Source organism: Hylobates moloch, unplaced genomic scaffold, assembly GCF_009828535.3.
Source record: "Hylobates moloch isolate HMO894 unplaced genomic scaffold, HMol_V3 SCAFFOLD_2, whole genome shotgun sequence".
Taxonomy (NCBI): Eukaryota; Metazoa; Chordata; class Mammalia; order Primates; family Hylobatidae; genus Hylobates; species Hylobates moloch.
Window position 1 is genome coordinate 82,585,782 of NW_026652277.1, and position 12,542 is coordinate 82,598,323.

Here is a 12,542-nt window from a genome sequence, read left to right on the forward strand (position 1 = left end):
AAGTTGGCACATATCACACCCCATGACTCCCCATGACTTTTAAACAGTTCAGATAGACTCAGGCTTCAGTTAAGCATCTGCCTTATTTGTTTATTTGTTTAACTGGTAAAGCTAGACTGGGGAAATTAGCTTAGGTCTGAGGCCAAAATCTGGATGTCTTTCCTTGACTTTATGTCTAAGTCTTCCATATTTGCGAGGAAAAACTGAAAAACAACAAACAACAACAACAACAAACATTTGCCTGGCCAGCAGCAGACAGAATTGTCACCTGACTTTTGCCAACTATCCCTTAAGCAGGATAAGAGATGGAGGTAGGTTTATGGGCTTGGTTGTAAAGGTTATACCCAGGGCCCTGGAATTCCAGCTCTTGGGATTCTATTTAACATCCATTGGAAGGTATGCTACTGCACTCCAGCCTGGGTGACAGAGTGAGACCTTGTCTCAAAAAAAAAGTACGCTGATGTATAGTTTATATACAATAAACTGCACACACTTTAAGTATACAGTAAAATGAGCTTGGACAAAGGTAATCATGTAAACATCATCCCAATCAAGTGTAGATTTTCATCACCATAAAAGCTCTCCAGTATACCTGGGAATTGATAGTCCTACGCACCCCCACCACCTCTCCACACACCTGGTTACTCCAACCTCAACCCCTGAACTCTAGGGTTCCAGTAATCTATGGTGATCTATGTTCTCTCATTAAGATTTACTTTGCATTTTCTAGAACTTCATGCAAAGGGAACCTGACAGTATGTACTCTTTTGCATGTGGTTTATTTTACTCAGTATGACTTTTAAATCCATTTGTATTAGTCCATTCTCATGCTCTTATAAAGAACTGGCTGAGATTGAATATAAAGGAAAAAGGTTTAATTGACTCACAGTTCCTCAGGGCTGGGGAGTCCTCAGGAAATTTACAATCATGGTGAAAGTAGTAGCAAACGCATCTTTCTTCACATGGCTGCATGAGAGAGAATGAGTGCCAGCAAGGGAAATGACAGATGCTTATAAAACCACAGATCTTGTGAAAACTCACTCACCATCATGAGAAAAGCATGGGGGAAACTTCCCTCATGATTCAATTACCTCCCACCACGTCCCTCCCATGACATGTGGGGATTATGGGATTACAATTCAAGATGAAATTTGGGTGGGGGAACAAAGCTTAACCATTATTCTACCTCTGGCCCATCATAAATCTCATATCCTCACATTTCGAAAGACAATCATGCCCTTCCAACAGTCCCCCCAAATTTTAACTAATTCTACCATTAACCCAAAAGTCCAAGTCCAAAGTCTCACCTGAGACAAGGCAAGTTCCTCCTGCCTCTGAGCATGCAAAATTAAAAGGAAGTTAGTTACTTCCTAGATACAATGGAGGTACAGGCATTGGGTAAATACACCCACTTCAAATGGAAGAAATTGGCCAAAACAAAGGGGCTACAGTCCCCATGCAAGTTTAAAATCCAATAGGGGAGTCACTAAACCTTAAAGTTTCAAAATGGTCTCCTTTGACTTCATGGCTGACATCCGGGTCATGCTGATGCAAGAGGTGGGCTCCCACAACCTTGGGCAACTTTGCCCCTGTGGCTTTGCAGGATACAGCACCCCTCCTGGCTGCTTTCACAGGCTGGCATTGAGTGTCTGCAGCTTTTCTAGGTGCACAGTGCAAGCTGTTGGTCGATCTATTATTCTGGGATCTGGAGGATGGTGGCCTTTTCTCACAGATGCACTAGGCAGTGCCCTGGTGGAGACTGTGTGTGGCAGCGCTGATCCCACATTTCCCTTCTGCACTGCCCTAGCAGAGATTCTTCCTGAGGGCTCTGCCCCTGCAGCAAGCTTCTGCCTGGACATCCATACATTTTCATACATCCTCTGAAATCTAGGCTGACATTCCCAAACCTCAATTCTTGACTTCTGTGTACCTGCAGGCTCAATACTAGGTAGAAGTTGCCTAGTGGAGCTTTCATCCCTTGAAGCAATGGACCAAGCTGTACCTTGGCCCCTCCACAGCTGGAGCTGAAGCAGCTGGGATGCAGGGCACCATGTCCCAAGGCTGTACAGAGCAGGGATGTCCTGGGCCCTGCTCAGGAAAACATTTTTCCCTGCTAGGACTCTGGGTCTGTGATGGGATGGGATGCTATGGAGATCTCTGACATGCCCTGGAGACATTTTCTCCATTTTCTTGGTGGTTAACATTTGGTTCCTTGTTAATTATGCAAATTTCTGCATTGAGCTAGAATTTCTCCCCAGAAAATGGCTGAAATTTTCCAAACTTTTATCCTTTGTGCCTCTTGAATCCTTTGCTGCTTAGAAATTTCTTCCACCAGATGCTCTAAATCATTTCTCTTAAGTTCAAAGTTCCACAGATCTCTAGGGCAGGGGGAAAATGCCAACAGTCTTGTTGCTGAAGCAAAACAAGAATCACATTTATTCCTGTTCTCAACAAGTTCCTCATCTCCATCTGAGACAGCCTCAGCCTGACTTCATTGCTCATATCACTACCATCATTTTGGTCAAAGCCATTCAACAACTGTCTAGGAAGTTCCAAACTTTCCCACATCTTTCTGTCTTCTGAGCCCTCCAAGTCTCTAGGAAGTTTCAAACTTTCCCATATTTTCCTGTCTTCTTCTGAGCCCTCCAAACTGTTCCAGCCTCTGCCTATTACCCAGTTCCAAAGTTGTTTCCACATTTTCAGGTATCCTTATGGCAGCGCCCCATTCTACCAGTAACTATTGACTATATTAGTTTATTCTCATGTTGCTATAAAGAACTGCCCAAGAGTGGGTAATTTCTGAAGAAAATAGGTTTAATTGACTCACAGTTCTGCAGGGCTTGGGAGGCCTCAGGAAACTTACAATCTTGGCAGAAGAGGAAGCAAACTTGGTGGCAGGAGAGACAATGAGTGCCAGCAGGGGAAATGCCATATGCTTATAAAACCATCAGATCTCATAAGAACTTACTATCATGAGAACAGCATTGGAGAAACTGCACCCATGATTCAATTACCTCCCCCGGGTCCCTCCAAGGACATGTAGGGATTGTAGCATTACAATTCAAAATGAGATTTGAATGGGGACACAAAGCCAAACCATATCACCATTCATGTTATGTTAGTCAATAATTTGTTCTTGATGTTGCTGAAGAGTATCTAATCATACAGATGTTTATCTCTTGACTTCTGGATGGACACTTTTTTCTAGTTTTTGAATATTGTAAAGAAAGCTGCTATGAACATTCTATTTCAAGTCTTATATAAAAGTACATTTCTTTTCAGTAAATACATAGGAGTGAAATTGCAGGGTCATATGGTTATTTTACATTTAAATATAACAACAACTCTCAAATTGCCTTCCAAAATATCAATACCATTTTGCAGTCTCAATAAAAGTTTATAAGGGTTCCAGTTGCTTCAAATCCTTAGCAAAAGTTGGTTTTGTGTTTTTTATTTGCCATTCTAGTAGGCGTCTAGTGGTATCTCACTGTGTTTTAACTTACATTCCCCTGATGAATGTTGCACATGTTTTCATTTGCCAATGAAGTCCAGTTTATCAAATATTTCTTTTGGAGCTCATGCTTTCTTTGTATTATGTGTGAAGTCTTAGCCTGAATGAACTCTGTTACCTGCCACCTTGAGCTGGTAAGTTTGCAATTTTCTATGGGGAACATTTTTGAGGGAAAAAAAAAAGCCACAAATTCACAGTTCTTGACTCTCACATAACAGTTTCTTAAGAGTAAACCTTTCCTCTAATTTTGTGTGCTTTTGGATACTTTCCATTACCTTTAAATTGTTGTTTTTAAATTTCATCTAGTTTTTGTAAACATTTATTGAGTTTACAATGTAGTTCTATGATTCAATTGGTATAAATAAGCTAGTCCTTGACCTCAAAGAACTTCTAGACTTCAAAAGGAGGGGAGATCATTATAGAATTACATTTTATTTGTGTGTAAGCAAAAGAAGACACAAAATAATTTTTATGGTGAATAGCAATTAGGATCAGGTATTATAGAGAAAAAAAAACTAAATATTTTCTTTCCTTAGTTAATATCCTGTATGTATTGAGTTGGTGCAAACATAATTGCGGTTTTTTGCTATTACTTTTAAAGGCATTAAAGTTTTAATTAAGTTTAATGGCCATTACTTTTAATGGCAAGAACCACAATTACATTTGTACCAACCTAATATTATAATATCATTTACATATTGGGCCATTATGTAAAAGAAAGAAATAGCATTGTCACTAAATGCATAGTTTTAGGTGTAATGGGAAGTATGTTTCCATCCTTCCCCTTCACTATAATGACCTCCCTCCTACACACAAATACACATACCACAACTTGTCCTAATCTTCTTGTGACATCACATCATGATATTTTAGAAAGTGTGTAGCAATTCCCACAACACAAGAAATATAGCTGTACAAATAAATATATGTATAACCAGCACAATTTGTTGGCTCAGTTTGTTTGACAACTAAATAAAAATAGCATTTTCTTCCCCTAGGGAGAACATTTGAAAAATAGAAAAAAAAAAACCCGTGAATGCCCTCTCACAGCTGTGGGGACCAATCCCTACCATCCCCATCGAATTGACCATCCTCCCACTACCATCATTATTTTTGTTATACCATCCTTGTTCAAATAGTACAAGGGCCAAGGCCATCTACATAATCTCTGAACTTATGCCACGTAAATGTAGAATGGGATGCCCTTCTAAAGGTTAAATTAGTGATTTCCTTTTATTCCATAAAATAAGTTAGCAGGTGCCTCTGGACTGTAAAAGAAGACTCGTCTTATTCTAGGAAAGTTCACAAAGGTGATATCCTTTAAATATACAAGAATAGGACAACTAGACACTTTCTTAACTGTTTCAAGTATAAGGAATATCTTTAGAAGCAATTTACAAATAATATTTTTTACAGCTGTGATCACAGGGGAGTTAATGACCAGGTCAGTTTGTAGAGGGGCAAAGCAAGCCATATCAAAGTAAAATTTGATATGAGGAACATCAAATTTTACATTCTGGGCATAGTAGTCACTCTCGTGATTGTTCAGCATATGAATCTTTCAGTATGGACTACAAGGCGTCTCAACAAGAGTGACCCTCAGGCCTTACTTTCAGTTCAATTTTCTTTATTGTTAAATATGCCTTTCTCATATTTCAAAATAATCTTTTGTGACTGACTCTTCTCTTTCCTTTTTATAATACATATTTAATATTCTAGAAAACTGCATAAAATTGCTATCTTTCCTTCAAACTAGTATGCATAATATTCTCTGTAACAATTTTGATGGAACAACGCCATAGTGAGAAAGAAGTGTTTTAATGAAGTTTAAATAGAACAAATAAACAGCACTTTTGGAAGGCATAACCTCTTTCTTCTGTGGCTAAAGAAACATATCATAAAGTCTACCCTGTAGTTTGGCAGTTAGAATCTCAAATGTAAAAATCCCTAAATCTTTTCATGCAGAACAAATGACTATTTGATTGACAGGCGTTTAAAAAGAAAACAGAAAAAAACAAACTCTAGTCCTTTCTATATTTATAAAGCAGATAACTGTTCGTTACAATGCTAATAATGTCCGTAACAATATGTTCTAAGCATTTATAGATGTTATAATACACACAAATATTAACTAAACCCTCACAATAACCCTGGGAGGTAAGTATGACTTGATGTGCAGAAATGATTTATTTTACATTTCTTGGTGAATTGGATAATTACTTTTCAACTTAATGTCATGATCATTTTATTTTTCTAGTATTAACAAATTCCTCCATATGTAATACATCCATATATTTTAAAGTTAATTCATCATATTATACATCTATGCAGTCCTGGGTGGATTTACTGTTACATACATAAAATAAGTATAAAATAAATAAAATTTTCAACTCCTTTGAAAAATTCTAAAACATCCATACTGCCATTCATACAGAGCTGTCAGTACAGTTGCAAATAAACTTTTTATTAAATGATAAGTTAAATGCTTTGAAAGATCAGTGTTATTATTTATGAACAGCTTGCATAGCTTGGTCTAAGACTGGGAAAAATAAGTGAATATTTGTTCTGTTTGAATTAAAGAGAGCTCGGACCTTCATTATTCTAAATATTTTTGCCATGACACAATAATTTGACATGATGACAATTTGGGGGACATGTCTTTTGAAAGCTTCTGTTATCTGAGAGCTTCCTAAAGAGCACTGCTTGGCATTATTTCACGTCTTGACATATATACTTGTCAGGTTACGTAGCTGTTTTCTAGCAGAGGGCCAGTCCTTGAGATCATAAGCCACACAATTTGTTCATTCACTTTACAAACATTTATTGAACACCTGGTGTATTCTGGACAGATTCCTCAATGAGCTCATAACCATATAAATAAAAAATTCAGTATGATGGAAAAAAACTATAAAATTGGTAAAGAAAAGTCACATCTTCAGTAGGGTTAGAATATAAAGTTAACACATAAGTCAAAAAGTTTATGTAAACAAAATTATCCTTAAAAACACGACAGAAGATGTTAGGTTGGTGACTTACATACCTTTTTGCAGTGAATTTAAACAACCAGCCTGCTTTTCCTCAAGCATTTAGAACAGATAGTTTTTTTTTTTCAGTTGAGCATCAGATGAAGTTAATTTGTATCCATTGCCAGAGTTTATGAAATATGCCCATTTAAAAATAGCACCACATTCAGCAATGCAGGCTGTCCAACCTGTAAGCAATATCTAGGTTCTGAGACCCACTGAAGAAGAACAGATTCAGGTTTTCCATGTTATTGTCACTCTGTGGCTGATACTTGTAGAATAGAATGATAGGTGGCTCACTTAGTTGCACTATTTAAATTCTTTCCTTCTCTTGATTGCATGCATATAACTGGATTTCGATAGGTTAATTAAGTATATAATTGATCCCCAAATCACGCACAAGTGTTATTAAAGGAAACGTCTCGGTTCTGAGGCAGATGTGATACTTGATCTGCATTTTAAGGATAAGCAAAATTTAATAGTTTACTAATGTAAGGAAAAGAAATCCCGGGGAGCAAATAGCATGAGTAAAATCAAGGAAGAGTGAGAGCCTCTAATACATTAATGAAACTGTAAGTAGTTCTTTATGGCAAGAGCATGCAGCCAGAGTGATACAAAGATGCAAGATGCTCAGGAAGTTTCTTCTTTGGAGAAATCAGAGGAGATTCTTTTAGCAGTGATATGAAGAATAATTGGTGGGAAGATAAGAATAAGAGAAGGGACATCAGGACATTAGGTGGCAATAACTGAGGAAACAGGAGGACTCCAGCAATTCACTCCAGGAAATCTGCCTCCTAGTCCTAGAATGGAGGCCAGACTCCAACCATAGTGTTTTTTTACACTGCACCACACTGCCGCCTTATTACTTTTCCCTTTACATCAGCATCAGTTCTTCCTATTGAAGAATCATGTATTTTTTTTTTTTTCTCAGCTAATTCCTATGGACCCTCTTTCACCTTTCTGAGGTTACAAAGAGGAACATCGATTCTCCTTCCTATTGCTTTATTTATTGCTGCCTTCTCAAAGCCTGTTAGGATCAGTTATTTTAGGTCACTAGGTCACAATCCACATTGTCTACAAGCATAATCTAAACTTGAGGATTATTCATTTTTAAACTACATATTATTTATTATATTAACTTTGTATAATTATTTTATATTTTAAATATATTTTAGTCAATGATATATCATTAGCTCTCAGAAAACAATTAACATGACTCTGTCTTCATGAATATATTTTGTTATGACCAAAAAGTGGAATTTTAGTTTTGATATTTTATTGTTCAAAAAAAAGTTCTAAGGTGATATATGCAAGTCTTCATTTTGCTGTCTTTGCCAACTCTGGATATATTGTGCCAATCTGGTAGGAAAATGTGTCTTTCTTAAATTTGTATTATTTTATTATGATAATGACTATATTTTTTCATGTTTATTACTTTTGGTTTTCTTCTTTAACAACAACATATTCACGTCTTTAGCCATGTTTGTTGGAATATTTATCTTTTTCTCACTGAGTTGCAACAAGACCTTATTCAAAATAAATGACCATTATCTTTAATATTTGCTTTAGTTATTTAATTCAAACTTATCATTTGCCTTCAAATTTGGTTTATGTTGTTTTAAGATATATGGGGTTTGTGATTTTTATGTAATTTATTTATTATTTTCCCTTTCTACTTGTACTTTTCATGTTATGCCTTTGCCCAGCTGAGTATTTTACAAGTCTTGAAAAAGTTATCTCTTTCTTTCATTGTTTTGCATTTTACCTTTAATGCTTTTCACTCCATCTGGAATTGATTTTAGCCTATGGAGTGTGGTAGAAATATAACTTTTTTTTTTTTTTTTACACTGGTTTCAACAGATACAGATAGGCACTGTTAGTATCCGTCTTACAGAGAGGATTCACTGCTCAGCTGGGAGAATTGTGGTTAGCTGACAGCCTCCAGCAGTTAGCTCCTCCAGAGTTCACCTCAGCTTTCAAGCCAAGGTCACACTCTTCTTGGGATGATGGCTCCTGGCCAATGAGGAGCAGGGCAGTTGTGTAAGTGCCTGGCTTTTTCCACTCAATAGAGACTCTTCTAATGAGCAGTGTGTGCTCCATCGCTCCCCTTTGGGCTGGCAGAAACCAGATATGTCTCTATCATGGCCTGACAACTTCTCCTGCCAAATCCTACTTCCTACTTTTTCCTTCCAAAGTGTTACTCCTCAATAAACTTTGTGCTCCTAAATCTATCACAATGTCTATTTTCCAGAAAATCCAATCGATCAACACTCTGGTTTACAAATTATTTCCAGTTAGAAATAACTCCTAACAAGTTTTATATTATCAGTTTACCTCTTGGGTTGTATATTCCACAGCACTGATCTTTTGATGTATTCTTTTGCTAGTTATGCAGTTTAAAATACTAAATAATTACTAAATTAACATAATAAATGCATACTTATACACATGTATATGAATGTTATTTGTGTGTATGTCTACACACACACACACACACACACACACACACACACACACATCTATATATAGCTGTGAGAAAGTCTGGTCTCTGCAAGCTTCTTTATGAATATTTTCCTATATTGCCCATAGGAACAACACAGAAAACATTTTTACTGAAGAAAAACTTTATTTTCCTTCAAAGAAAATTTAAGTTCACTTCAGTTCAAAAAGACTTTTGAACTTTTGCTTTCTCTATGCAGGAATATGCATGTCTTCTCAACTCATCTTCTATTTGGTCTTAGTAAAATGTATATTTATTGTTGAATTCATTTGTAAATCATTTATAGTGTTTATGGCAATGGAATTTTTTTGAATGGTGAGTTATTATCATAAGAAAACATTGATTTTGAATGTGAAGTTTTAAGATCATCTTTGTTGCTACTTTGTAGAGAATTCTAATAGTTTTTGGTTCATTTTCTTAGGCTTTCCATGTAGTGAAAGTATTATGTGCAAATATTATAAGTTAAGGAAGTTAATAAGGGAAGGCAAAAACCTTTATGCAGCCTCTTGAGAACAGGACCACAGCTGGTAACAGTGATGCCATGCCCATGAAGAGGTGTCAGCACAGCTGTGTTCAGACTGAGCAGTCTGGCGATGGGAGCAGAAGTAGGAGTGGGAAAAGCATTACGGATGGCTCTGAAGCAGTGAAAAGGTGACAGGCACAGTTAGAGAGACACATGTGAAGGACACATATGGAATAGAATAAGGCAGAAGCATAGACAAAATATTATTTATTTATTTTTTAAAAGATAAACTTTCATTGTGTTTTGAAAGACCTAAGAGAGGAGCTGGACCAAGATGCTGCCATTTGGCACGTGGAACAATTCATTCAGCAAGTCCACTGTGGCCTGCAAGACTACACATCATTTGGCATCTGGCTCTCTCTCACAAATATACTCATTACCACTCTTCTCACTCATTCCCCAAGAGCTCATGCTGTTCCTTTGTCTGAATTGCTTGTTCCTGGATAATCCTGTGGTACACTCTCTCCTTAGATGTCACTGCTTCAACAAATCAAGACACTCAGCAATTCCTATAAAATAGGAATCTCATTGCTTTCTATCCCTTATTCTATTTAATTTATTTATAACTTAGGAAAACTAGATATTATGTTACTTTTTGTTTATTTGCCAACTTTCTCACAAGAAGGCAAGTTCAAAAAGTTCAAGGACATTTTCTTGTTCATTGCTAAATATCCAGCACCATAGCATGGTATTATACTTAGTTATATTGGCTGACTCGACAAATGTAGATGCACATGATTAACCTGATCTAGAGGGTGCTACAGTTGTTCTGTTATCCTAAAACATCTTTTTGCTTAATAAGAAGGCTATTCAGTATTAGCAAATGCTATTTTACAATCTTGCACAATGATTGGCTGGCTTATTCTTTTGATGTCTTTATAGGATAAATTGTGTTAATATGTTCTCAAATGTTAAATCAGCAAAGAATTTTTAGAAAAAGTTATGCATGGTAACTGCTATGGTTAGAATGTGTTCTCCAAATGTCTTGTGTTATAAACTTAATTGTCAAATTTATTTGTTGATTGGAGGTAGGGCCTTTGGGAGGTAATTAAGATTAGATAAGGTAATCATGGTGGGACCCCCCATTGTAGGACTGGTGGCTTTATAAGAAGAGGAAGAGAAATCTGAGCTGACAATCATGGTTTTGCCCTCTTGCCACACGAGGCCCTCGGCTGCCATGTTATGATACAGCAATGAGGCCCTTACCAGGTGCCAGCATCAGGTGCTAGGACTTCCCAGTCTCCAGCACCATAAGAAATAAATTTGTATATTACCCAGTCTATGGCATCTTGCTATAACAACAGAAAACGAACTAAGACAGTCACACTATGTTAACTTTAAAAATACCATTTTGAGTCAAATTTACCAGTAATATATTTTATTTAGAATTTTCTCATTTATATTCATAAGCATATTTGTTTGTAATTTAAATATTATTCTTTATTGATATCAGGGTTATTCTAGCTGCAAAATGTATTACAGGGCTTTCTATCTTGTTTAATGCTTTTAAAATAGGTTTTTAAAAATTTCACTGTAATTAAAATATACGAGTGTACCAACACAAATTTAAATTTTAAGAAAGGGCTTTTAATAAAATCTAACCATGTCCTTATCCACCCTTCCTCACTCTGAGTCTTGTTCTCCAGAGGTATTCCCTTTTACCTATGTCTGTTCTATACTTTCCAGAAGTTTCTCTCATTTTTATTAATACTGTTTCTTCATTTATTAACTTAGATATTATCTATTGAGTTGCTGAGAACTTTGCCATATTCACTGCCTTCTACCTACCAGCACCCCATATTCTCAATATAGCTGTAGCCCATGTTTTGTTCTAGAGAACCTATGTATTTTCAACCATGAACTCACATCTCTGTTTCTTTTTCCATCAGCCGTGTATAGGATCTGTAAGTCTCCACTCTTATACAACAGACATTAGCACTTATATCATTCTCATTTCCTCTCCCCATTTTCCCTACATACCCTTCTCTAGCTGTCTTTCCATTAATTTTATTTTTGTTCAGGTTATGTACGCACAAAGTTTAAAGTCAAGTAGTTTTATGATGTTCTTTATGCAAACTAGTAGTTCACTGCTTACCTCCATTTTAATTTCACATTTTGTAAGCGGCGGCTTTTAACTCTCTTGTCTAATTCTTTCGATATTTACGTAAAGAATCTCTGAATAACATCTTCATCTAGCTGCTTCATGATGTTTTTCCAATTTTACTTTCCAAAAATGATAAAAGAGAGTGAGCTTCTTTTCATCCTCCTGCTCACACATCATATAACATGAGCCCTTTATCTTTTCAATATTTTAAGATTAATATTCATTTACTTTATTTTTCTATGTAAACACTTTTCACTACAAAGCCATGCAGAAATTAACATTACGTATCCTTTACAAAACACTGTTTCTCTGTGGTTATTAATCATGTGGACTTTTTTTGTTTACTTAGTTTTCTAAATATATATACTTACTAGTTAGACTCCAAATTATCCAAGTTTTCTAAATTTTCCCTCAATAGATTCAGATGTGTGAAGCATTCCATGAGTTTTAATTTCTTAAAATAATTCTTTTCTGAGATTTTGTCTTCCTCTAATCAGTAATCTTCTTTCTCTAGATCTGATCATTTTCTTTGCCACTCTTGTATAATACAGATCCAGTCTTTTGTATTCATATCTTCATTTTCCTTAGTTTACTTTCTTAATTTTGGGGAGCACATACTCCAATACCTTCCTGAGAAATTTGCATGGGGGGTACGTTTTTTAAAATTTCAAACCTTCTGTGTACAATCAAATAATTCCAAAGTTACAGAAAAATTTCAAGGGCAAGAAAAGTACAAAGAATATTTTTATACTCTATCCAGAATTATCTATTATTACCATTACTATTTTGATTTGTTGTTTTCTCTCTCTCTCTCTCTGTGTGTGTGTGTGTGTGTGTGTGTGTTTTTGTGTGTACAGCTGTTCCCTGATATCCATGAGGAA

General features: G+C 36.0%; 1 long non-coding RNA gene across 1 annotated transcript in view; it reads right to left on the minus strand.

Annotated features, from left to right (window-relative positions):
• LOC131382585 (uncharacterized) overlaps nucleotides 1-12,542 on the minus strand; it is a 44,221-nt gene that overhangs the window by 18,798 nt on the left and 12,881 nt on the right. The window contains exon 2 of the long non-coding RNA XR_009212149.1: nucleotides 888-966. This is a non-coding gene — a long non-coding RNA (uncharacterized LOC131382585). The remainder of the gene's footprint in view (nucleotides 1-887; nucleotides 967-12,542) is intronic.